Source organism: Spermophilus citellus (genome assembly GCF_964194105.1).
Source record: "Spermophilus citellus genome assembly, chromosome: 8".
Classification (NCBI taxonomy): domain Eukaryota; kingdom Metazoa; phylum Chordata; class Mammalia; order Rodentia; family Sciuridae; genus Spermophilus; species Spermophilus citellus.
In genome coordinates this window covers 58,032,694-58,060,288 of record NC_138189.1, presented here as the reverse complement: position 1 = coordinate 58,060,288, position 27,595 = coordinate 58,032,694, and the positions used below count along the sequence as shown (strand labels likewise).

The window sequence follows — 27,595 nt, the reverse complement described above, 5'->3', positions numbered from 1 at the left end:
GCCACTGGTCACAGAACTTTGAACAGATCATTTTTGTGTGGAAATTGGTAGATATTGTATCTCTTTAAGTTAAACAAGACCTTGGACATACACACATGCTGCTTAATAGGTGCTGTCCCCTGAAATAGTACATTTCACGGGTTAGGAATACAATGGAAAAGTACAGACCAAAACTTCTAATCCTCATGTTGAAAAAGTACTCAGATTTCCCATCTTTTCTGTCACCTACATTTCATATGAAAAGACACCTCTGCCTTGCTGCTGTATTCTTTTTTTATTTCATAAGTCTACATCTTGAAATGTAAAACCCACTTATGTTCAACCAACAGAAAGATATGACCTTGCTATGAGGGCACTTATCACCACTCATTATCAACAAGCAATCAAGCAAGCACTTGTCAGATCACAATGAGACACATCAGGATGCTTCTCTATAAGCTAAGAGGAAAAAGGTTTCAAGAATTTGCCAATGAACACAGTATGCTAGTTTTAAGGGCTACATCCAGAATACTGGGCATGAGGTGCTAATATTCTGGAGGCAGGCTTCAACACTGGGGTGTCCTTCATTTATTCATTTATTCATTTAACATATATAGATACTCACTATACTTGTTCTTTATACATCATGTCAGACACTGTCCTGGGGAGCACAGGCACACAAAAGGATGAATGATACCTGTTCCTAACCTTAAGGCACTGACAGCCTAGCGGGAGATACACAGACATATAATTAGAATATAAGGTAGTGAAGTGAGATCATAATGTATGTATGATGCATACAGGTAAGATAATAAAATTACATACAAAGAAAATCAACTCTGCTGGGTGGTTATAAGAAGGCTTTGCAGAATAGAAACCACTAAACAATATGTTTATGAAAAATGAAAAAAAAAAAACACTTTCCTCAAAATAAATGGAGGAGAAAAGAACCTTATTTTGTAAGAAATGTGTCTATCAGCTCAACTGCTCTTAAAGCAAATGGGTCCATTTTTAAGTGACAGCACTTAAATTTAATACTCCACATCCTCTGCAAATAAAATCGGTGCTACCCAAATAGCCAACAAATACTCAGCTAAAAATAAAATAAAATTCATGGAGAATGCTATGATTTGACGGTGGTTTCTCACCTCCAAAATTCATATTGAAATTTTATTGACAATGTAATGATACGGAGAAGGGATAGATTCTTTAAGAGGTGTTTAGGTCATAGGGACTGTCCTCATAAATGGATTAATGCTGTTCTCTAGCACTGGATTCTTACCATAAGTGTGGCCTGCTAAGACCATCCCTCCTGCTTTGTCTCTTCTCACGTTCATCTGCCCAAAATGTTATAACATAGAACAAGGCCCACACCAGATGCAGATGTCCAATTTTGGATTTTCAGTCTCTAGAACTATGAGCCAAAATAAACCTCCATCCTTTCTGTTATATTTGTTCTAATTAGTTATACATGGTGATAGAATAAATATTGATTCATTGTATGCAAATTTTCATTTCTTTGGTTATACATGATGTAGAGTCACACCACTCATGCGATCATACATGTACCTAGGGTAATGATGACCTTCTCATTTCACCATCTATCCTAACCATACCTCCTGTCCTTCCCTCACTCCCCTTTGCCCAATCCAAAGTTCCTCCATTCTTTCCCCACCCACCCCCATAATGGATCAGCATTTTCTTATCAGAGAAAACATTTGGCTTTTGGGTTTTTTGGATTGAATTATTTCACTTAGCATGATGTTCTCCAACTTCATCCATTTATCTGAAAATGCCGTAATTTTATTCTCTTTTAATGCTAAGTAATATTCCATTGTGTATATATACACCACAGTTTCTTTATCCATTCATCCATTGAAGGGCATATAGGTTGGCTCCACAGTTTAGTTATTGTGAATTGTGTTGCTATAAACATTGATGTGGCTGTGTCACTATAGTATGCTGATTTTAAGTCCTTTGGTTATAGCCCAAGGAGTGAGATAGCTGGGTCAAATGGTGATTTTATTCCTAGTTTTCTAAGAAATCTCCACACTGCTTTCCAGATGGGTTACACCAAACTGCAGTTCCATCAACAATGTTTAAGTGTGCCTTTTTTCCCCACATCCTCGCCATCACTTATTGTTGCTTGTATTCTTGATAACTGCCATTCTAACTAGAATGAGGTGAACTCTTAGAATAGTTTTGATTTGCATTTCTCTAACTAGAGGTGTTGAACATTTTTTTTATATATTTGTTGATGGATTGTATATCTTCTTCTGGGAAGTTTCTATTCAGTTCCTTAGCCAATTTATTGATTGAATTATTTGTTTTGAGGGTGTTAAGCTTTTTGAGTTCTTTATATATCCTTGAGATTAGTGCTTGCAATGGTTGATTTGAATTGTCAACTTGATTGGATTAAGAGATGCCAAGGATTACAAGGCTTATGGGTATGTCAATGAGGGTGTGTCTAGGAATGACTGTCATGTGTGATAGCCAACTGAAATGGAGACCCGCCCTAATTGTGGGAAGCACTGTCCAATAGGATGATGGCTTGGATGGAATAAAAATTGGAAGAACAAGAAAGCAGTAGCAGATGCCATCCTGATTGTTCTTGAACAGGTTCTTGATTCCTGCTGTAATCATCTGAGGATATTGGACTCTCCCTTCTCCATTATTCCAAAGCAGACTCTGCAGTGATTCCCCAGAAGCCTTCCTCAGACTAGGATAGCACCGTTGATTCCTCTTGTTCTGGCTTCAGCTTCTTGGACTGTGCAGCTACTGTTTCTTCCAGCTCTCTAGCCTACAGATGGCCATTATAGACTATCCAACTTTTGGTTGCAACCTAATAAATCCCCTTTATATAATTATATTTCCTGTTGATTCTTTTCCTGTAGAGAACCCTGACAAATAAAGTGCTCTATCTGATGTGCATGTGGTAAAGATTTTCTCCCACTCTATAGGATCTTTATTCACATTATTTATTGTTTCCTTTGCTGATAAGAAGCTTTTTAATTGAAATCCATCCCATTTATTGATTATTGTTTTTACTTCTTACACTTTAGGAGTCTTGTTAAGGAAGTCGTCACCTAATCCATCCAACATGATTCAGATTTGGGCCTACTCTTTATTCTATTAGATGCAAAGTCTCTGGTCTAATTCTTAGGTCCTTGATCTACTTGGAGTTGAGTTTTGTGCATGGTGAGAGATAGGGGTTTAGTTTCATTTTGCTACATATGGATTTCCAATTCTCTCAGTACCATTTGTTGAAGAGGCTATTTTTTCTCCATTGTATGTTTTTGGTGCCTTTTTCTAGTATGAGATAACTGTATTTATGTGGGATGGTCTCTGTGTCTTCTATTCTGTACCATTGGTCTATCCTTCTATTTTGGTGCCAATACCCTGCCATTTTCTGTTACTGTAGCTCTATAGCATAGTTTAAGGTCTGGTATTGTGATGCCTCCTGCTTCACTCTTCCTGCTAAGGATTGTTTCAGCTATTATTGGTCTCTTACTTTTCCAAATGAATTTCATGATTGCTTTTTCTACTTCTATGGGGAATGTTTCTGGGATTTTAACTGGAATTGCATTAAATCTATATAGCACTTTTGGTAGTATGGCAATTTTGACAATATTAATTCTTCCTATCCAAGAATACGGGAGGCTTTTCCATCTTCTAAACTCATCTTCAATTTCTTTCTTAAGCACTATGTAGTTTTCATTGTAGAGGTCTTTCATCTCTTTTGTTAAATTGATTCACTAGTATTTTATTTTTAGGGGAGCTATTGTGTATTGGGTAGTTTTCCTAATTTCTCTTTCAGAGGATTCATCACTGATGTATAGAAATGCATTTGATTTATGGATGTTGATTATGTATCCTGCTAGTCTGCTAAATTTGTTTATTAGTTCTTGAAGTTTTCTGGTGGAATTTTTTGAATCCTCTAAATATAGTCATGTCCTTGGCAAATAGTAATAATTTGAGTTCTTCTTTTCTCTTTGCCACAATAGAAAAGTATCAGATTACATATAGGGGAAAAACAATTCAGATCTCAACAGATTATTCAACCCAAACCCTCAAAGCTAGGAGATTGTGGAACAATATATACCAAGCTCTGAAAGAAAATGGATGCCAACCAAGAATTTTATATCCAGCAAAACTGAGCTTCAGATTTGATGATGAGATAAAAACCTTCCATGATAAACAAAGGTTAAAAGAATTTACAACAAGAAATCTGAATGACAGAACATTCTTGGCAAAATATTTCATGAGGAGAAAATGAAAAACCACAATGAAAATCAGCAAAGGGAGAAACTATGCCAAAGGAAAAGCCAACCAAAGGAGAAATCAGCTCAAGTTATAAAACAAAAATAAACCAAAATACCCAAGAATACAAACCATAATGGCCTAAGTTCATCAATCAAAAGACATAGGCAGACTGGATTTTTAAAAAGACCCCAAAATATGCTGCTTTCAAGAAACTCATCTCATAGGAAAAGACATTCACAGACTGAAGGTAAAAGAATGGGAAAAAACATATCACTCATATGAACAGCATAAACAAGCAGGGGTTTTCAGCCTCATATCAGATAAAGTGGACTTCAAGGCAGAGTTAGTCAGAAGGGATAAAGAAGGACATTTCATACTGCTTAAGGGAATCATACATCAAGAAGACATACCAATCATAAATATTTATGCCCCAAACACTGGAGCATCTATGTATATCAAACAAACCCTTCTCAATTTCAAGAATCAAATAGACCACAACACAATAATACTAGGTGACTTTACCATACCTCTATCACTATTGGATAGATCTTCCAAACAAAAACTAAACAAAGAAATTATAGAACTCAATAATACAATCAATAATTTAGACTTAACATACATATGGAGAATATTTTATCCATCAATGAGCAAATACCTTTTTTCTCAGCAGTACATAAATCCTTCTCTAAAATAGACCATATGTTATGCCACAAAGCAAGTCTTAGCAAATCCAAAAAAAAAGATAGAAATATTACCCTGCAATCTATCAGAACATAATGGAATGAAATTAGAAATCAAGATAAAATTTAAAAAATAGAAGTTACTCCAACACCTGGAGACTAAATAATATGCTATTGATGATGCATAGATAACAAAAGATATCAGGGAAGGATAAAAAAATTCTTAAAGGTAAATGAGAACAGCAATACAACATCAAAATTTCTGGGACACTATGAAGTGCTAAGAGGAAAGTTCATTGCATTAAACTCATTCATTAAAAGAATAAAAATTCAACAAATAAATGACTTGATATTACATCTCAAAACCCTAGAAAAAGAAGAACAAATCAACACCAAAAGTAGTAGAAAACAGGAAATAATTAAAATCATGGCTGAAATCAAGGAAATTGAAACAAAAGAAACAATTGAAAAAATTGACAAAACAAGAAGCTGTTTCTTTGAAAAAAATTAATTAAATTGATAAACCTTGGCCATCCTACAAAAAGGAGAGAGAAAACTCAAATTACTAAAATTCGTGATAAAACAGAAAATATCATGACAAACACAATTAAAATAAAATGTAATTAGAAACTATTTTGAAAATTTATACTCCAATAAAATAAAAAAATCTTGAAGACACTGACATGTTTCTAAAGGTATATGATTCATCTAAACTGAATCAGGAAGACATATACAACTTAAACAGATCAATTTCAAACAATGAAATAGAATATGCCATCAAAAGCGTATCAACCAAGAAAAGCCTGGGACCAAAGAGATTCTAAGCCAATTTCTACAAGACCTTCAAAGAAGAATTAATACCAATACTCCTCCAATTATTCCATGAAATAGAAAAACTGCTTTTTCTTCAAGAGAATGATCCTGTATGATCTTGAGTTACAGCTACTTAAAAATAATGCTAAAATATTATGATATCATAAACTTCATTTGCTTTGCTTTATAATATTCTGCATTGAAATGCAAGGTGTTATTAAACTTCTGATAGTGTAATTATGTTCTATCGGATTTTCTTAAAACATTATAGGCTTATTTTTATTAGAAAAAAATGCAAACCCTTGTTCAATTAAAGCCACACAATTATATTTCAAAGGCACTTTTAAACACTTAATTAAACAAATGAAGTCAATTGCCTATAAATAGTGACAATATTGTTCATAATATTAGTAATATTACTGGGCTATAGATCACTATTATTTGTTTTGTAGTGAAAATACTAAAGGGGAAATGAACAGCCATGATGAATTCTAAGAAGACCCATTTATCCCCTCTTTACTAAAATTTTAACACGTTTGTGTTTAACATTTTTGTTCCAGGATGTTCTTCAACTAGGATAAAAGTAGGGGGAGTCCAGAGTAAATATAAATATTAAAACTACAAAAATTGCCTTATTCCAAGCACAGGGATAACTCCACAGCCAGTGATGGTGGCAATTCAAGTGAGTAACCATTATCACTGTTTCATTTCCTAAACTTCCTACTCAATAAAAAGCAAAGATATGATATAAAATCTGAGGTCTGAGGTCTAACTTAAACATACATTTGATAGAGGTCAGGTTGTATGACCACTCCATGATGTAAGAGTTCCTTCCCTCTACACTTCAATCTTAACACATTTGCAGAGATATTCCAGTTTTTTACTGTGATGAAAAATGTTTTAAAAGCATTTTAATCTGCATGTAGATCATGGTTTAATCTGGTAGATCATGGATCATCCAGTTCACCACAGAACCTCACTCCCATCAGTCCTACCCTGTCCTAATTTACACATTTCTGTAACACCAGTCCCCATCATTGCTCTGAAGCTGCATTTAAGTCACAATTCAATCTCAGTGAGAAAGAATTTGCTATGTATTCCATGCACATAAAAGGACACAGTCAATAACATTTGATTAGTTTATTTCATGTTGACCTCAGTGAAATCATGTTTTTTTTTCCTTATTTTTATTGGTGCATCATAGTTGGACATAATGGTGGGATTTATTCTTACATATTCATAAATGAACACAATAAAGCAATGTAATTTGGCCAATATTCTCCAATATTGAAATTATACTATTTTTGTTCCCCATCTTCTTTGTGAAAAAAAAAATTGTTCACTTTTTTATTTGCTGACAACTGTTTATATCTTTTATCTTTTTGATTCTTTCAATCTCTTGTACTTCTTCTCTCTCTCAGTTCTGTTTTCTTGTAGTAATATCTTAAGGAATAGATCCACTTCAAACACAAGCTATCCTTCACATTATTCCCGCACACACTTTCTCAAATATGATATGTGTTTGTTATCTTCCATTCAAAAACTCATATGACTCCTGACAGCTATCCTTACACCATGTGTTCATGGAGGAGACAGTACCCAACACCTGAATCAGAGACGTGTCTGCAGGTGAGCTAGACAGCACCTGCGCTCTCAAAACACAGGACTCAGAGACATTGAACAGTGGACACAGAGTCCCATGGGGAGGTCCATTTGATTTTATTTGACCAGAGATACCAGTTAAATCTCAGTGGAAAAGAAAACTATCTCTTCAAGAAAACAGGCTTCTGGCTCCTGCACTTTGCAACATTTCTCCACCATACTAGAGAAATTTGTAAACAAAGACTGCAGCCCCTCATGGGTGACTCCAGGCTTGAGCTTTACCAAGTAGAAAAGAAACCTATGGCCCAAAGAGATCAAATAGAATTAATTAACAATTTCTTCCTGACAGTCCTCTTTTCTTGAATGCTGTTGGAGAATTCATGTCTTGGCCATATCAATACTTAAATAAATGTAATGAGCTAAAATATTCCATTTTTGAAAAGATCTTCTGAAACTTTTCCATTAAAATTACACTATAGACTCTTTGGAGGGTCATGGAACTATAAGGAAAATGGTATAAAAAAATGAACAGAACTATAAATAAATGACTACACTTGATTTTTCTTTTCTGGGATATGATATGCATTTGTTAACTTCCTTCCACTCAAAAATTTATAATGGCTCTCCATTGCCTATAAAATAAAGTCCTAACTGCAAATAATGTGATTGACTCTGTGTTTAGTATAGAAAGAGAAGTAAAGTAGAAATTAGAGTCTTTTATAATCTGAATCATTCAGCTAACATAGGTGACAAATGCTTGTTCTTTTAAAGAAGAGAAAGGCCAACAAATTGGTAAAATATAAGGTGCCAAAGAAGAAGGTTGTATAACATTGATATTTAATATTTATCAATGAGAAGAGTAATCAAAATCAAGGCAAGGAGGTATAGAGAAGAGATATGAAATAGGCTTGGTATACAAAGGCTGGAGATGCAACCATGTTAATAGACCTTAAGGAAATGAGACAGTATGATCTAGATGAAGGTAAAGAATTAACATCCACAGAGATTGGGTGAAGATACAGTGATCTGCAAGGATCTCTCTCTAAAGGGAGGGAGAAGAGAACTTTTGAATGAGAGAATACAATTATTTCTGAAACAAATGTGGAGTGTTAAAGCTAATTTACTAAAACCAGGAAGAAGAAGGCAGAGGAAAATAAATATATGTAGACATGAAAATACATATTTACAGAGGATAATTTTTTGAAATAGTTTTCATTTTTACTTCCTTATATATTATCTTCTCTGTATTCAATGCTTTGGGGAAAATTAAAATGTTATAGCAGGAATGAAAAGAGAAAGAAATGCTACTATCCATCTGTCATTATAGAGTTTTCAGGATGCAAAAATCTTGAGAACTTTTTTTGATAGAAGAGAAATATTTTACACTTTAATCTTGTTCATCTACATATCAAAAGCAAAAGCTGAATGGTCTCAATCTTTTGGGGTTTTTTTTATGTCATTTTATAGACTGTGGCTAGAACTCTGAATGTAAATAAGGGACATTCCATTCTACCTAAAAATAAAGTGGAGAGACTTTCCAGAGGAAGAATAAGGAAAGCAAAAGAGACATTCAAAAAGAATGACAAAAGAAAGAATATTTCACTCTGAGACCTATTATCCCTTAAAAGGGAAGTAAGATGAGAGAAATTTAGATAGATTTAGGAGAAAGCCAAAAGCAACTTTGCACCATTTCTCTTCTTATTTGGAAATTTTAGAACAATTCTCTCACAAAATAACTGCCTGGGCCAACCCAGGAAGGCTCTTGGAGAGTGGATATAAATATAATTACATAGTGACAAGAGGGTTCTTAAATGATCTTTATCACTGTACCTTGACGATTTATAATCACATGCCCCGTGAAGGGATGAGAAGCATATGCACTAAGATCATATGCCAGCTCATGGGTCTGAAGTTGGGGTTGGACAGCCCTATTTGGTGAATTTATATGCCATGCTTTGTGAGGACAGCCAAATACAGTCCTCACCAAAGCTTCATCTTAGGTAAAGTTGAATCCTGGCATATTTCAGCTACAAAGAGTTTGAAATATCTACACAGGATAGTTCACTGTGTGGAGAGTACACTATAGAATCCTGTGCAATAAGAGAATTAGATTTAAACGTAGTGGAGAAAAGATGAAAAGTACTCTATAGTAGTAAAACATAGAACCATATATACTTGGCAGAATGGGAAGTTAAATCTTAATCATCCCTTTAGGTGAGCCCCAAATTAGAAAGGAAATAAAGTCCTGAAAAATGACCATCATTCTGGTATCAGGCTGTCCTTGTGATAACACTATCTTTGGACAAGAACATGGTGTTCTGGAAAGGTCTCAGGCTGACTAGCCCATGTCATTAGATGGCAACAGTCTCTTTGGCAGCAGTTTATCACTAGGTCGAATGTCACATGGAAAAAAACATCCAGAACATTCACATTGTGTCTTCTCCCAGAAAATCCCCACACAAGTTTGTCTACTCTGTTCTCTCCTACAAAATTTTTACCAAATCCTAATGAGAACTTATTGGCTCTGGACATGAAATAATAACCACAGGAGTTAGAGGTCACATATCACCCATTGCAGGTAACATTCATGGGTAACTGAGGTTCACTCCACAGGAGTTGCTGCAGTCACTGGAGCAAGAGGAAGTAGGGACATCCCTACCCCCACTCCTTCCCTTCCACTCCCTCATGTGCTCTCAACTAGGGCTACTGGATGGCTCAGGAAGGTGAGACTCCACCTCTGCAAGTCTTCCCTTTCTCATATCCTTCCTGCTCTCCTTCCTTTGAAGCAGATCAGGATTTCCTTGGTAGGTCACCTTGACTCTGTTTATTATGATGAGAGATTCCAAACAGGTGTGTAAGGATCAGTGGTATAACTCAAGGGCATTATCACCCATCCATTTACATAGGATAGACTGAAATTCAGTTTGAATGACATGACCAAAGCTGCACGGATTAGAACCCTGGCTTTCCTGACACCATGTGCTCATGGAGGAGACAGTTCCCAATACCTGAATCAGAGAGGTGCCTGCTGGTGAGCTAGACAACACCTGTACTCTCAAACACAGGACTCAGAGACACTGCACAGAGAAGGCAGAGTCCCATGGGGAGCTCCATTTGATTATATTTGACCAGAGATACCAGTTAAATCTTAGTGGAAAAGAAATAGAACTACCTCTTCAAGAAAACAGGCTTCTGGCTCCTGCACTTTGCAGCATTTCTCTGCCAAATTAGAGAAGTTTGTTAACAAAGACTGCAGCTCCTCCTGGGTAAGTGTGAAGGATTAGGGAAATAAACATCCCCCAAGACAGCCCCCAGGGAAAACAGGAGGGCAGTGTAGAGACAGAGCAGGGAGAAAAAGTAAGGCAAACATTAACCCTTCCCAATAACAAAGAATCCGGAAGGGACTGAGCCTGAGGCCATGGATTTTCACCCTTTTCCATAGCCAATGAGTCCTTCTGGGAGAAAAGCAAATAGTGAAATTCCAGAGGAGGAAGATAAACAGTGAACACCTGCTGGGTTCTGGGCTTTTGGCTCTTCCCAGTAACAAGAAGTTTCAGATGTTTCACAACTTTTTTCCTGATTGGCCAAACCAACACATTCTGCTTCAATCTCCAATGATTAATTCACCCTCATTGTAACCTATAAAACTCAGAGCCCCTCTGTAACCACGGGCCATTTTCCACCCAGAAAATGAGCCCCTCCAAAGCCTGACTGTGCTTACAGAGTCCAGGCTTACGCTTCACCAAATTGACAAGAAACCTATGGCCCAAAGAAATCAAACAGAATTAATTCAATTTCTTCCTGACACTCCTCTTTTCCAAAATGCTTGTTTGGAGAATCACATGTCTTGGTCATCTCAATACTTGAGGAAATGTAAAGAGCTAAAATATTCAATTTTTTAAATTTTTTCATTAAATTTCTAGGATGCACTCTTTGGAGGGTAATGGAACTACAAGCAAAATGGTATAAAAATGAGCAGAATTATAAAATAAATGACTTTGTAACAGTGGTCCACTTGATGCTTGGAATATACCCTTTGCTGCTCGCTCACTGCAACTTATTTTTTAAATGGACATGTTTCTTTCTCTTCTGGTCTCCCTGCTCCTCCCTAAACTCTTCCCCTCCCAAATCTCAGGGGAAACAGGATGACCTTTCTTTCCCATCCTACACACAGTTAACTATCCCGGAGTACACACACACCCAAGGAATAAAGTAATCCAGACTTTGTGGATGGATGACACCTGAAGATTTCAGAAATGACTAGCTCCCAAATTAACAAGTGAATTACAACTGCAGACAGAGAACACAAGGAATGTAGCCTTTGAGTTACCTCTTTAAAAGCCCCATGTTCCTACTGATGGGCAGAATCACAACCTTTGGGACAAGGGTCCCCTATATTTCTCCTTTGCTAGCAAAGCAATAAACCTTCTTTGCCTTTTTCTCAAAAACCATGTCCTTGTTATTGCATTGGCATGGGGGACAATAGCAAGCTTTTGGCAACAACGACACTTGATTTTTCCAGAAAATTTATCTCCAAAACAACTTTAATCTCCCTTCTTCGGTAAAGATATAATTTCCACTATTTTTGACAAACAGATTATGTAAATAAATTTAAAAATGGGTTTATTTCTTGGCATTTAAAATATCACTTTAAAGAATGAGAGTAAAATTCTTTACGACCCCTACTTTTTTCAATCATTAAGTGAAATACTCTAAACAAATATTCTTGTCATTCTCTTAATAAAATCCAATTCATTGTGAACCTGTCCATGAGCGTTTTCCTAGTTGCCTTAGCTCACATTTCCAAATCACAGTCTGCTAAGCACTCCAAGTGTCTAGCAGAGGAAAAGACAAAACAGGATTTTGTTATAAACAGTGGTAATAAATACGCATTGGTGTTTTTCTGAATAGGAGAGAGTAGACAGTTTGGTAGAAGGAACACCAAAAGCACATAACTGGTTGCATGGTGTGCCCCCTGGCTGAAGACAACAGGCATAGAAGAGCAGGTTTGTACCTATCTGTCTTTCTCTGAAGGTCCTCATTCTAAGCCTGACCCCAGTCCACACAAGAGGTAAAGAAATCTTGAGAGGAGGGCAGCACATACATTTCATCAGCTTTCAAATCCTTGCAGCAGAGCCTTCTGAAGGAGAAGTTTGCTTTAAAACAGTGGTCCACAGCAGGGTTGATGGTTCGATTTTCATTTATTCCACTTAATTCTCCAAGAACGAAATTTGCCTATACCGATGGGAATTGAAACTCAAATCTGATTTTAAATATTAAATGGAGTTTTGAAAAGTATGATTAGATGAATAGTTATAAGCTCCATGATCACTGTGAACTTCATCAGAAGACACAGGATCTCAAAACACTATATTATGCCCAAAGGAAGGTGAAGCCTGGGGTCCTAAGTGACACTTTGACAAATATTCAAAGGATAGCAATTGGAATGTGTACAGATCAATTTCTTGGTAACATACACACAAACTTTTAGTTGTATGCAGAGAACTGCAGTCAACAAACAGAAAGCAGTGAGCAAACACTGTGTTCCTTGGGTATGTTCCCTGGCTGGGTACATTCCTTCCCAGGCCTAAAAGGATCTCTTCCTGAACTCTTCCTCTTAGAGCAAAAGGAAGAATTTGTATCAGTACTTAAAATTATAAGGTTTCCTGCATCATTATAAAAAATATTGTAATTCCTAGAACATTTACCATAACAAATCATTTCTCATATAAATAAGAAATAAGCAAGATAATTTAGATAATCTTTGAAAAATATTTAAGACATTCTCTTTTGCTTCGTAGGGTCTTCATACAGTAAGCCAAAAGGACTTCACATTACTTACTCAACTATGTTGAAAACAAGGAAGAGAGAAAGTAGATAAACATTACCAATTGGTGAGAGGAAATACTTTTTTGGTTTTTTAATCTGTTTTATTTATGTATTTTTTGTTAGAGCTTTTTATTCTACACAATAGTTGGGTTCATCCTGATAAACTCATAAGTGCCCCTGGGTTTAATCCCTGATACCAAAAAAGAAAAAGAAAAAGAAAAAAAAGTTATTCATTTATTTTTATTCGAGTTTTATGATTCTACACAGTAGTTGAATTCATCTTGATAAACTCATACATGCACAGGAATCAATTTCAGATGTACGGGCCATGCTCACCAAATTATCAACACAGACAAACTCCTCACTTAGTGTACAGTAGGTAGTCAAAGCTGTCACCATTCCCTTGCCAAGAAGGATCAGTTCTTCAGTGGAGAGCTGGGGGGCTATCTTTGTGAAGTTGATAAAGGAGCTGAGAGAACATAACTTGGTTCTGAACATAAGTAGGTTCCCATCGACCATGGAATAGCTATTGAAACCCAGACCCTTCAAGGTAAGTCAAAATAAGTACAATGTGTGTTCCCTGCTCTCAGAAAATGGTAGAGAAATGTCTCCTCACTCTCCATCTTCCTCAACCTTTCTTCCTATAGCTCTGCATTTTTGCTCCCTTTCTCATTTCGTGGTTACCTCAGAAGCTCTTAGATTTGCCTGTCCTTTCTTCCCTGTGGAGCTCCTTGGCTGGAAAGTGAAAATCCTTCTTCAAATCCTTTGTGTAATTAGTAAGTGTTAAAGGGAGAAATTGATAGACACGTTGGCAGTGAGATGAAGGAAAATAAGATCTTTAATGGTCTGGGTGTGAATTCTTAGCTAACAGCAAGATGGCAGAAAAAAACTGTAAATTCGTATTTTTAAAACCATGTTTTAACCTGATGTGGTGACGCATGCCTGTAATCTCAGAGGTTCAGGAGGCTGAGACAGGAATATCATGAGTTCAAAACCAGTCTCAGCAAAAGTGAGAAGCTAAGCAACTCAGTGAGACCCTAATAAAATACAAAATAAGGCTGAGGATGTGGCTTTTTGGTTGTGTGCCTCTGAGTTTAATCCCAGATACCAAATAAATAAATAGATAAATAAATAAATAAAGATTAAACCATGTTTTAAAGATGTTCACTATCAACAAACACTGCACTACATGATAACTAAGAAAATTGGAATTAACTGCATATTACTCATGAATGCTCACAAGAGCTCTAAGAGAATAATTATTACAGTGTTAAGCAGTTCCAGAGTTATTTCTATAAATTCATTTAAGATAGGCTCAAATCCTGGGCAAACCATCTCTTTCTTAGGAAACAATAATGACCATTAGTTTGCTCATCCTACTCCCAAACAAGGCAAAATTCAGGGATCCTGTTTTGGGAGTAGGAAAGCCAACTTCAAACAGAAATTCAAGCATCAGAGAACCAGTTTATCCATAATCCTGGATCTTTTCCCATTTCTAACCTCATTTCTGACATAGGATTTAATGTGACATTTCAATGTACATTGTTGGACTTTTTGATTTTATTCTTTCCCAGAGTTTGTGAACTGCCATAATTAAGGCTGACTTTTATTTTTTATGTCTGAGGAATTTTTTTATTTTGCCTGGTCACTAATGTTAGCACACTTGTATAAGGAACTTACTGGTATTTCAAGTCATCCTCCCCAAAATTTTGCAACTGTTGCCTTCTTATTGGACCATCGTGAGGCTCTTTCAATTGTCTCATTGTATTTGTCTTCCTTAAAATTAAGAACAATCACAGTTACAAACATTTTATCTAAGATTCAATCTTAAACTCTTTGTCAACTTGACCAATAGCTTCTCTATTTATAGAACGTTTTCAGACTCTCCTTATTATATTATACTCACTAAATTGACAGCAATTTTTAAATGTGTGTAAGAATTTGAATTTTTCAATTATTGGTGTATTTTTTGCAAAGATTTGAAAGTCCAAAATTTTTATTATCTTCTACATTTTTTGGAGCTTTAAGAGTTTCAAAGTGCAATTCAAATTTTATGTTGACAATGACTATATTCCATTTTCAATTCAAATTGCTACTGTAGTTGTTACCTGCATTTTTAAGTAAAGGAAACTGCCTTGTGAATTTAAGTGACTTACTTGGAATGACTCAACAAGTTAAGTATTACTGCAGATCATTTAAATCGGTGTTTCTCTTTATCTTTTTTCATAATTTAGATTTGTAACTTAGGGGCCTCCAATGGTCATCTTCAAATATTTTATGGACTCTATCTCACATGGCATAAAATTGGACATCTACCAAGTGAACACCAGAAGGAACTACATATCCATGTATGAATGCCATGGGACAAATTCTGTTTCCCTTTAAAAAGAGAATTTTCTGGCACCATGCTTCATTAAAAATCAGGCTAATCTAGTGGTGATGAACTCCCTCAACTTTTGTTTGTCTAAGTGAGTCTTATTTCCTCCTCATTTCTGAAGAATAGCTTTTTAAAATGATTTTGGTTGGTAGTTTTTTTTTTTTCTCTCAGTACTTTGTATTTTCCTGTTATCTCATAGCCAATAAAACGATTTTCCTGAGAAATCTACCAATAGTAGTATTGAGGCTCCTTTGTATGTGATATCCTTCATTTCTCATGATACTTTCAAAATTACTTGTCTTTTAATATAATGTGAACTTTTAAGGGAAGATGGCAGCGAAGGAAGTGCATCACCCCCGTGTACTGCGTCACTGTGCGGGAGAATGACATGTTAGAACCGCTAAAAGCTATCTTGTTAGGAATTTCCAGCAAAATTGGGGTGCTCCAAAACCTAGAGGAAGGATTTTCATCGCACGAGGATCAGCTACGGGGGCTCAAACTCGAGCAATTTGTCAGCACGCAGGGTCACACTGCTTATTCAGCAAATCGCCCCGCAGCTAGAGTCTGCGGCGCACGCTGGGAAACGACGAGATAGCAACGCAAAGATACAGCGCTACGGATTCTGTGGGCTCCTGCCAGCTGTGCAATCACTGTACTCAGTGCTGAATTCTGGGTTTGAGACAGGGGAAGGAAGTGGTCCAATTCGGTTCTCCACACCGGTCAGACCACAGAGGAAGCCAGCGGCCACCATCTTGGAGAGCTGACGTCACCATCCCTGTTTTCGACTGATCGCAGCTCATTCAGCTCTAGAACAGGTAATTTCAGGCTGCCATTCGCCTGCGTCTCGCAGACAAATTACTCAGGTTCAGTGCTAAAGAACCGGCGGAAACTGCTTCTTGGAGCCTGCTCCTATCAGAACATACACCGAGCCAGGAGCGGCAGAATTCCAGCTCCCGGAACTGCTCTTGCCAAGGGCTAAAGAACCCGCAGAAACTGCTTCTCGGTCCAGTCCTGCTGAATACTGTGGAGGCCAGAGAGGCAGAGCAGAGCCGCCGCCCGCGCCCGGAACAGGCCCAGCGACCCGCAGGTGTGCCGCAGTCTGGCTGGGCACAATTCAGGAGCCACTTGTCAAAAGAAACTAACTTTATTTTTAGAACCACAAACGCCAAACAAAACAGCTCCTCAGGAAAAAACCCTCAGAGCCCAACTGCCACCACCGGCTTCCCACAAGCCTCTCACCCCCACACAACCCTCACCACCTCCCACAATCCTCCTGTTCTTGAGGCCGATTGGCTGGGTTGCGTGGGCGGAGCCAAAGAAGTCCCCCAATGAGCAGCTCCGTGGAGGAGCCAATCAGCTAGATGTTGCTGGGGCCGCTGTGAGCCAATCATCAGCTGGCAGTCTGAAGGGCAGGGAAACAGCCCAATGAACATCACCGCAGAGGAGCCAATCAGCTAGGTGTTGCTGGGGCCGCTGTGAGCCAATCATCAGCTGGCAGTCTGAAGGGCAGGGAAACAGCCCAATGAACATCACTGCAGAGGAGCCAATCAGCTAGATGTTGCTGGGGCCGCTGTGAGCCAATCATCAGCCGGCAGCTGGAAGTTTGCTGGCAGCTAGAAGTTTGCTGGGGCCCCTTTGGCTGTGGCTCTCAACACAGGTGTGGTATCACATCACCCCAACTGGAGTAGGGGCCGAGCAGAGCCGCCGCCCGCGCCTGGAACAGGCCCAGAAACCCGCCGGCGTGGCAGTCAAGTCACCCCATTTGGAGTAGGGCCAGAGGAGAGCCACCACTCGCACCCGGAACAGGCCCAGCGACCCGCCAGCATGGCAGTCACGTCATCCCAATTGGAGTAGGGGCAGAGCAGAGCCGCCACCTGCGCCCGCAAGGTAGGCAGACCTGCAACCAATGGGCAGAACAGGCCCGGTGGTCCGTGGGCACGGTAGACACGTCACACCAATTGGAGGAGGGGCAGAGCAGAGCCGCCGCCCGTGCCTGCAAGGTAGGCAGACCTGCGACCGATGGCGGATCAGGCCCAGCGGCCTGCCAGCATGGTAGACACGTCACCCCAATTGGAGTAGGGGCCGAGCAGAGCCGCCACCCGCGCCCGGAACAGGCCCAGCGGCCCGACGGCATGGTAGTCACGTCACCCCAATTGGAGTAGGGGCAGAGTAGAACCGCTGCCTGCGCCTGGAACAGGCCCAGCGACCGGCTGGCATGGTAGTCACAACACCCCAATTGGAGTAGGGGCAGAGCAGAGCCGCCACCTGCGCCCGCCAGGTAGGCAGACCTGCGACCGACCGGCAGAACAGGCCCAGGGGTCCGCGGGCATAGTAGACACGTCACACCAATTGGAGGAGGGGCAGAGCAGAGCGACTGCCCACGCCTGCAAGGTAGGCAGACCTGCAACTGACCGGCAGAACAGACCCAGCGGCCTGCCAGCATGGTAGACAGATCACCCCAATTGGAGGAGGAGCACAGCCGCCGCCCGCCCCTGCTAGGGAGACTTTTCAACTATACAAGAGCAATATAAATATATAGGGGGAAAATTTCAAAAACACAACAGTTTCACTAAGCAGAAAGAAACGCTAGCAGTATGAAAAGACAAGGAAAGAAAGGACCACAAGCAATGCAGGTCAACTCAACTTTAGAAGAGGTAATAGCTGCAGGAGATGGAATGTCAGATAAAGAATTCAGGATATACATGCTTCAGATGATCTGGAGTCTCAAGGAAGACATTAGACAGCAAAATCAGACAATGAAAGATCACTTCGACAATGAATTACATAAACAAATCCAAGAAGCAAAAGATCAACTATACAGGGAGATAGAGGTTATAAAAAACAAACAAACAGAAATCCTAGAAATGCAGGAAGCAATAAACCAACTTAAAAACTCAATTGAGAATACTACCAGAAGAGTAGAACACTTAGAAGATAGAACATCAGACAATGAAGACAAAGTATTTCAACTTGAAAAGAACATAGACAGCTCAGCAAGACTGTTAAGAAACCATGAGCAGAACATCCAAGAAATATGGGATAATATAAAGAGACCAAACTTAAGAGTCATTGGGATGCAGGAAGGTATAGAGGTCCAAACCAAAGGAATGAGCAATCTATTCAATGAAATAATACAAGAAAACTTCCCAGACTTGAAGAATGAGACAGAATCCCAAATCCTGGAAGCTTACAGGACGCCAAATGTGCAAAATCATAAGAGATCCACACCTAGACACATTATAATGAAGATGCCCAACATACAGAATAAGGAGAGAATTTTAAAAGCTACAAGAGAAAGGAAGCAGATTACATTTAGGGGTAAACCAATCAGGATAACAGCTGATCTTTCAACACAGACTCTGAAAGCTAGAAGATCCTGGAATAACATATTTCAACCACTGAAAGAAAATGGGTTCCAACCAAGAATCGTGTATACAGCGAAATTAAGCTTCAGGATGGAAGATGAAATTAAAACCTTCTACGATAAACAAAAGTTAAAAGAATTTGCAGCTAGAAAACCATCTCTTCAAAACATCCTCGGCAAAATATTACAGGAAGAGGAAATGGAAAATACTAATGAAAACCAACAGTGGGAGGTAGGACAGTAAAGGGGGTAAAAATAATCAAAGAGGAAAACAAACCATGTTTAGTAACATAAATAAACGAATATGGCTGGAAGAACAACCCATATCTCAATAATAACCCTAAATGTTAATGGCTTAAACTCACCAATTAAGAGACACAGGCTAGTAGAATGGATCACAAAACAAGACCCAACAATATGCTGCCTACAGGAGACGCATTTGATAGGAAAAGATATACATAGACTGAAGGTAAAAGGTTGGGAAAAATCATATCACTCATATGGACTTTGGAAACAAGCAGGAGTGTCCATACTCATATCAAATAAAATAGATTTCAAGCCAAAGTTAATCAAAAGGGATAAAGAGGGACACTACATACTGCCCAAGGGAACCATACACCAACAAGACATAACAATCATAAATATATATGCCCCAAACAATGGTGCAGCTATGTTCATCAAGCAAACTCTTCTCAAATTCAAGAGTCTAATAGACCACCATACAATAATCATGGGAGACTTCAACATACCTCTCTCACCACTGGACAGATCTTCCAAACAAAAGTTGAATAAGGAAACTATAGAAATCAATAACACAATTAATAACCTAGACTTAATGGACATATATAGAATATACCACCCAACATCAAGCAGTTACACTTTTTTCTCAGCAGCACATGGATCCTTCTCAAAAATACATCATATATTATGTCAAAGGGCAACTCTTAGACAATATGAAGGAGTAGAGATAATACCATGCATCTTATCTGATCATAATGGAATGAAACTGAAAATCAACGATAAAAGAAGGAAGGAAAAATCATGCATCACTTGGAGAATGCACAATAGGTTACTGAATGATCAATGGGTTATAGAAGACATCAAGGAGGATATTAAAAAATTCTTAGAGATAAATGAAAACACAGACCAACATATCGGAATCTATGGGACACATTGAAAGCAGTTCTAAGAGGAAAATTCATTTCTTGGAGTTCATTCCTTAAAAAAAGAAAAAACCAACAAATAAATGATCTCATACTTCATCTCAAAATCTTAGAAAAAGAAGAGCAAAACAACAGCAAAAGAAGTAGAAGGCAAGAAATAATTAAAATCAGAGCTGAAATTAATGAAATCGAAACAAAAGAAACAATTGAAAAAATTGACAAAACTAAAAGTTGGTTCTTTGAAAAAATAAATAAAATTGACAGACCCTTAGCCATGCTAATGAAGAGAAGAAGAGAGAGAACTCAAATTACTAACATACAGGATGAAAAAGGCAATATCACAACAGACACTTCAGAAATACAGAAGATAATTAGAAATTATTTTGAATCCTTATACTCCAATAAAATAGAAGATAGTGAAGGCATCAATAAATTTCTTAAGTCATATGATCTGCCCAGATTGAGTCAGGAGGATATAGACAACCTAAACAGACCAATATCGATTGAGGAAATAGAAGAAACCATCAAAAGACTACCAACTAAGAAAAGCCCAGGACCGGATGGGTATACAGCAGAGTTTTACAAAACCTTTAAAGAGGAACTAATACCAATACTTTTCAAGCTATTTCAGGAAATAGAAAAAGAGGGAGAACTTCCAAATTCATTCTACGAGGCCAACATCACCCTGATTCCTAAACCAGACAAAGACACTTCAAAGAAAGAAAACTACAGACCAATATCTCTAATGAACCTAGATGCAAAAATCCTCAATAAAATTCTAGCGAATCGGATTCAAAAACATATCAAAAAAATTGTGCATCAAGATCAAGTAGAATTCATCCCTGGGATGCAAGGCTGGTTCAATATACGGAAATCAGTAAATGTTATTCACCACATCAATAGACTTAAAATTAAGAACCATATGATCATCTCGATAGATGCAGAAAAAGCATTCGACAAAGTACAGCATCCCTTTATGTTCAAAATATTAGAAAAACTAGGGATAACAGGAACTTACCTTTACATTGTAAAAGCAATCTATGCTAAGCCTCAGGCTATCATCATTCTGAATGGAGAAAAATTGAAGGCATTCCCTCTAAAATCTGGAACAAGACAGGGATGCCCTCTCTCACCACTTCTGTTCAACATAGTCATCGAAACACTGGCCAGAGCAATTAGACAGACGAAAGAAATTAAAGGCATAAAAATAGGAAAAGTAGAACTTAAATTATCACTATTTGCAGATGACATAATTCTATACCTAGAAGACCCAAAAGGGTCTACAAAGAAACTATTAGAGCTAATAAATGAATTCAGCAAAGTGGCAGGATATAAAATCAACACGCATAAATCAAAGGCATTCCTGTATATCAGCGACAAATCCTCTGAAATGGAAATGAGGAAAAACACTCCATTCACAATATCCTCAAAAAAAATAAAATACTTGGGAATCAACCTAACAAAAGAGGTGAAAGATTTATACAATGAAAACTACAGAACCCTAAAGAGAGAAATAGAAGAAGATCTCAGAAGATCGAAAAATATACGCTGTTCATGGATAGGCAGAACTAACATCATCAAAATGGCGATATTACCAAAAGTTCTCTATAGGTTTAATGCAATGCCAATCAAAATCCCAATGGCATTTCTTGTAGAAATACAGAAAGCAATCATGAAATTCATATGGAAAAAAAAAGACCCAGAATAGCAAAAACAATGCTAAGCAGGAAGTGTGAATCAGGCGGTATAGCAATACCAGACTTCAAACTATACTACAGAGCAATAGTAACAAAAACAGCATGGTACTGGTACCAAAACAGGCGGGTGGACCAATGGTACAGAATAGAGGACACAGAAACCAATCCACAAAACTACAACTATCTTATATTTGATAAAGGGGCTAAAAGCATGCAATGGAGGAAGGATAGCATCTTCAACAAATGGTGCTGGGAAAACTGGAAATCCATATGCATCAAAATGAAACTGAATCCCTTTCTCTCGCCATGCACAAAAGTTAACTCAAAATGGATCAAGGAGCTTGATATCAAATCAGAGACACAGCATCTGATAGAAGAAAAAGTTGGCTACGATCTACATACTGTGGGGTCGGGCCCCAAATTCCTCAATAGGACACCCATAGCACAATAGTTAATAACTAGAATGAACAAATGGGACTTACTCAAACTAAAAAGTTTTTTCTCAGCAAAAGAAACAATAAGAGAGGTAAATAGGGAGCCTACATCCTGGGAACAAATCTTTACTCCTCACACTTCAGATAGAGCCCTAATATCCAGAGTATACAAAGAACTCAAAAAATTAGACAATAAGATAACAAATAACCCAATCAACTGATGGGCCAAGGACCTGAACAGACAATTCTCAGAGGAGGACATACTATCAATCAACAAGTACATGAAAAAATGCTCAGCATCACTAGCAGTCAGAGAAATGCAAATCAAAACCACCCTAAGATACCATCTCACTCCAGTAAGATTGGCAGCCATTACGAAGTCAAACAACAACAAGTGCTGGTGAGGATGTGGGGAAAAGGGTACACTTGTTCATTGTTGGTGGTACTGCAAATTGGTGCAGCCAATTTGGAAAGCAGTATGGAGATTTCTTGGAAAGCTGGGAATGGAACCACCATTTGACCCAGCTATTCCCCTTCTCGGTCTATTCCCTAAAGACCTAAAAAGAGCATGCTACAGGGACACTGCTACATGGATGTTCATAGCAGCACAATTCACAATAGCAAGACTGTGGAACCAACCTAGATGCCCTTCAATACACAATGGAGTATTACTCTGCATTAAAAAATGACAAAATCATAGAATTTGGAGGGAAATGGATGGCATTAGAGCAGATTATGCTAAGTGAATCTAGCCAATCCCTAAAAAACAAATGCCAAATGTCTTCTTTGATATAAGGAGAGTAACTAAGAAAAGAGTAGGGACGAAGAGCATGAGAAGAAGATTAACATTAAACAGGGATGAGAGGTGGGAGGGAAAGGGAGAGAGAAGGGAAATTGCATGGAAATGGAAGGAGACCATCAGGGTTATACAAAATTACATACAAGAGGAAGTGAGGGGTAAGGGAAAAATAATACAAGGGGGAGAAATGAATTACAGTAGAGGGGGTAGAGAGAGAAGAGGGGAGGGGAGGGGAGGGGAGGGGGGATAGTAGAGGATAGGAAAGGCAGCAGAATACAACAGACACTAGTATGGCAATATGTAAATCAATGGAAGTGTAACTGATGTGATTCTGCAATCTGTATACGGGGTAAAAATGGGAGTTCATAACCCACTTGAATCAAAGTGTGAAATATGATATATCAAGAACTATGTAACGTTTTGAACAACCAACAATAAAAAAATAAATAAATAAACAAAATAAAGGTATTGTGTACAACTAAAAAATAAATATTAAAAAAGTAAAAAAAAAAATAAGATGAAATCCAATCCCTATCTCTTTATGTACGTCAAAATAAACTCCAAATGCTGTGATAAATGTAGAAATCATCTGTGTCTTAGAAGAAAATAAATTAATATTTATACAAAAAAAATAATAATGTGAACTTTTCTTTGTATTGAATTTGATTGGAGACCTCTGAGCATCCTGTTCCTGAACATAGTCATCTTTTCCAGATTTAGAAAGTTTTCAGCCATTATTTTTTTAAATATGCTTTGCAGCCCTTTTTCACTCTCTTATACTTCTTAAATTTATGCAAATGCAGTTATTTGGGTGGTGTCCAATAATTTTTAAACCTTTTTATTCTTATTTCTTTTTCTCTAGCTGATAATCACAAATGTCCTGGATTGAGTTCACTGGTTCTTTTCTCTGCTTCATCAAATCTGCTAATAAAGATTTCTATTGAATTTTTCAGTTCTGTTGTACTCTTCACCTCAGATAGCTTTTTTATTGTTTCTGTTTTTATGTAAAACTTCTTGATTTTTTACGGTATTGTTTTCCAAACCTTAATTTTCTATGCACATTTTTTCTTTTTCTTTTTTATTTATATATGACAGAAGAATGCATTACTATTCTTATTACACATATAGAGCACAATTTTTCACATCTCTGGTTGTATACAAAGTATATTCACTCCAATTTGTGTCTTCATACCTGTACTTTGGATAATAATGATCATCACATTCCACCATCATTAATAACCCCATGCCCTTCCCATGCCCTCCAACCCCTCTGCCCTATCTAGAGTTCATTTATTCTTCCCATGCTCCCTCTCCCTATCCCACTATGAATCCACCTCCTTAAATCAAAGAAAACATTCAGCATTTGATTTTTTCGGATTGGCTAACTACCCTTAGCATTATCTTCACTAATTCCATCCATTTACCTGAAAATGCCATGATTTTATTCTCTTTTATTAATGAGTTATATTCCGTTGGTATATATATATGTCACGTTTTTTTATATATTCATTTATTGAAGGGTATCTAGATTGGTTCCACAATTTATCTATTGTGATGTGTTTTGCTGTAAATATTGATGTAGCTGTGTCCCAGTAGTACGCTGTTTTTAAGTCCTTTGGGTATAGTTCGAGGTGAGGGATAGCTGTGTCAAATGGTGGTTCCATTCCTATTTTCCAAGAAATCTCCATACTGTTTTCCCTATTGGCTGCACCAATTTGCAGTCCCACCAGCAATGTATGAGTGTACCTTTACCCCACATCCTTACCAACACTTATTGTTGCTTGTCTTCATAATAGCTGCCATTCTGCCTGGAGTGAGATGAAATCTTAGAGTGGTTTTGATTTGCATTTCTCTAATTGCTAGTGATGATGAACATTTTTTTCATGTATTTGTTGATTTATTGTATATCATCTTCTTAGAAGCATCTCTTCAGGCCCTTGGCCCATTTATTGATTGGGTTATTTGGGGATTTTTTTTTTTTTGGTGTCCAGCTTTTTGTGTTTTTTATATACCCTAGAGATTAGTGCTCTATCTGATGTGTGAGGGTTAAAGATTTGCTCCCAAGATGTAGGCTCTTTATTCACCTCACAGATTGTTTCTTTTGCTGAGAAGAAACTTTTTAGTTTGAGTCAATTCCATTTATTGATTCTTGATTTTAATTCTTACGCCAAAGTAGTCTTATTAAGGAAGTTGGGGCCTAATCCCACATGATGGAGATTAGGGCCTACTTTTTCTTCTATTAGACACAGAGTCTCTGGTTATATTTCTAAGTCCTTGATCCATTTTGAGTTGAATTTTGTGCATAGTGAGAGATAGGCATTTAATTTCACTTTGTTGCATATGGATTTCCAGTTTTTCCAGCACCATTTGTTGAAGAGACCCTTTTCTCCAATGCATGTTCTTGACACCTTTGTCTAATATAAGATAATTGTAGTTTTGTAGGTTAGTCTCTGTGTCCTCTATTCTGTACCATTGGTCTACCAGTCTGTTTTGGTGCCAATACCATGCTGTTTTTGTTACTATTGCTCTGTAGTATAGTGTAAGTTCTGGTATAGCGATGCCACCTGCTTCACTATTCCTGCTAAGGATTGCTTTAGCTATTCTGGGTCTCTTATTTTTCCAAATGAATTTCATGATTGTCTTTTCTATTTCTATGAAGAATGCCATTGGAATTTTGATAGGAATTGCATTAAATCTGTGTAGTGCTTTTGGAAGTAAGGTCATTTTGATAATATTAATTCTGCCTACCCAAGAACAAGATAGAGCTTTCCATCTTCTAAGGTTTCTTTGATTTCTTTCTTTAAGGTTCTATAATTTTCATTATATAGATCTTTCACCTCTTTTGTTAAGTTGATTCCCCCCACTTTTTTTTTGAGGCTATTGAAAATGGGATAGATTTCCTCATTTCCCTCTCTGAGGATTTGTCACTGATATACAGAAATGCCTTTGATTTATAGTTGTTGATTTTATACAGTTTATATAGTTTTCTGAATTCGTTCACTAGTTCTAGAAGTTTTCTGGTGGAACTTTTAGGGTCTTCCAGGTATAGAATTATATCATCACCAAATAGTGCCAATTTGAGTTCTTCTTTTCCTATGTGTATCCCTTTAATTTCTTTTGACTGTCTAATTGCTCTGGCCAATGTTTCAAGAACTATGTTAAATGGTAGTGGTGAAAGAGGACATCCCTATCTTATTCCAGTTTTCCAGTTTTTAGAGGGAATGACTTCAACTTTTCTCCATTTAGAATGATGTTGGCCTGGGGCTTAGCATAGATAGCCTTTCTGATGTTGAAATATGTTCCTATTATCCCTAGTTTTTCTAGTGTTTTGAAAAAGGCATGCTGCATTTTGTCAAGTGCTTTTTCTGCATATACTGAGATGATCGTATGATTCTTATCTTTAAGTCTATTGATGTGATGAATGATGACTTTTGAGATGTAGTATTAAGTCATTTATTTGTTGACTTTTTCTTCTTTAAGGAAAGAACTCCATGAAATGAACTTTCTTCTTAGAACTGTTATTTCATAGTGTTCCAGAGATTTCAATATGTTGTATTTGTGTTCTCATTCACCTCTAAATTTTTTTAATCTCCTCCTTGATGTCTTCAGTAACCTATTGTTCATTCAATATCATATTATTTAGTCTCCAGGTGTTGGAGTGGATTTTATTTCTTATTTTATCAATGACTTCTAAAAATTTCATTCCATTATGATCTGATAGATTTCAGGGTAGTATCTCTACTTTTTTGTATTTGCTAAGAATTGCTTTATGGCATAGTATATGGTCTATTTTAGAGAAGGACCCATTTGCTGCTGAGAAGAAAGTATATTGTCTCATGGAAGAATGGAATATTCTATATATGTCAGTTAAGCCTAAGTTATTGATTGTATTATTAAGTTCTATAGTTTCTTTGTTCAGCTTTTGTTTGGAAGATGTATCTAGTGATGAAGGAGGTGTGTTAAACTCATCTAAAATTATTGTGTTCTGATCTATTTGACTCTTGAACTTGAGAAGAGTTTGTTTGATGAACATAGCTGCTCCATTGTTTGGGGCATATATATTTATAATTGTTAAGTCTTGTTGGTGTATGGTTTCCTTGAGCAGTATGTAGTGTCCTTCTTTATCTTTTTTGATTGACTTTAGTTTGAATGGTATACTTTATTTGATATGAGAATGGAAACCCCTACTTGGTTCCACAGTCCATGGGTGTGGTATGATTTTTCCCAACCCTTCACTTTCAGTCTGTGGATGTCTTTTTCTATGTGATGAGTCTATTGGACACAGCATATTGTTGGGTCTTTTTTGTTATCCAGATTGCTGGTCTATATGTCTTTTGATTGGTGATTTTATGCCATTAACATTCAGGGCTATTATTGAGACATGATTTGTATTCCCAGCCATTTTTATTTATTTATTGTATTTAATGTGACTTGATTTCTCCTCTGATTAGATTTTCCTTTAGTGTAATCCCTCCCTCTGCTGATTTTCATCATTGTTTTTCATTTCCTCTTCTTGGAATATTTTGCTGAGAATGTTCTGTAGTGCAGGCTTTCTAGCTATAAATTCTTTTAACTTTTGTTTATCATGGAAGGTT

The 27,595-nt window shown here is 37.3% G+C and overlaps 1 pseudogene across 1 annotated transcript in view; it reads right to left on the bottom strand.

Moving 5' to 3' along the window:
• Positions 1-7,475: 7,475 nt before the first annotated feature.
• Positions 7,476-27,595, bottom strand: part of LOC308654680 (afamin-like) — a 106,083-nt pseudogene continuing 85,963 nt past the window's right edge. Inside the window, exon 12 of the transcript in view lies at positions 7,476-7,635. The product of the transcript in view is annotated as an afamin-like (transcript). The remainder of the gene's footprint in view (positions 7,636-27,595) is intronic.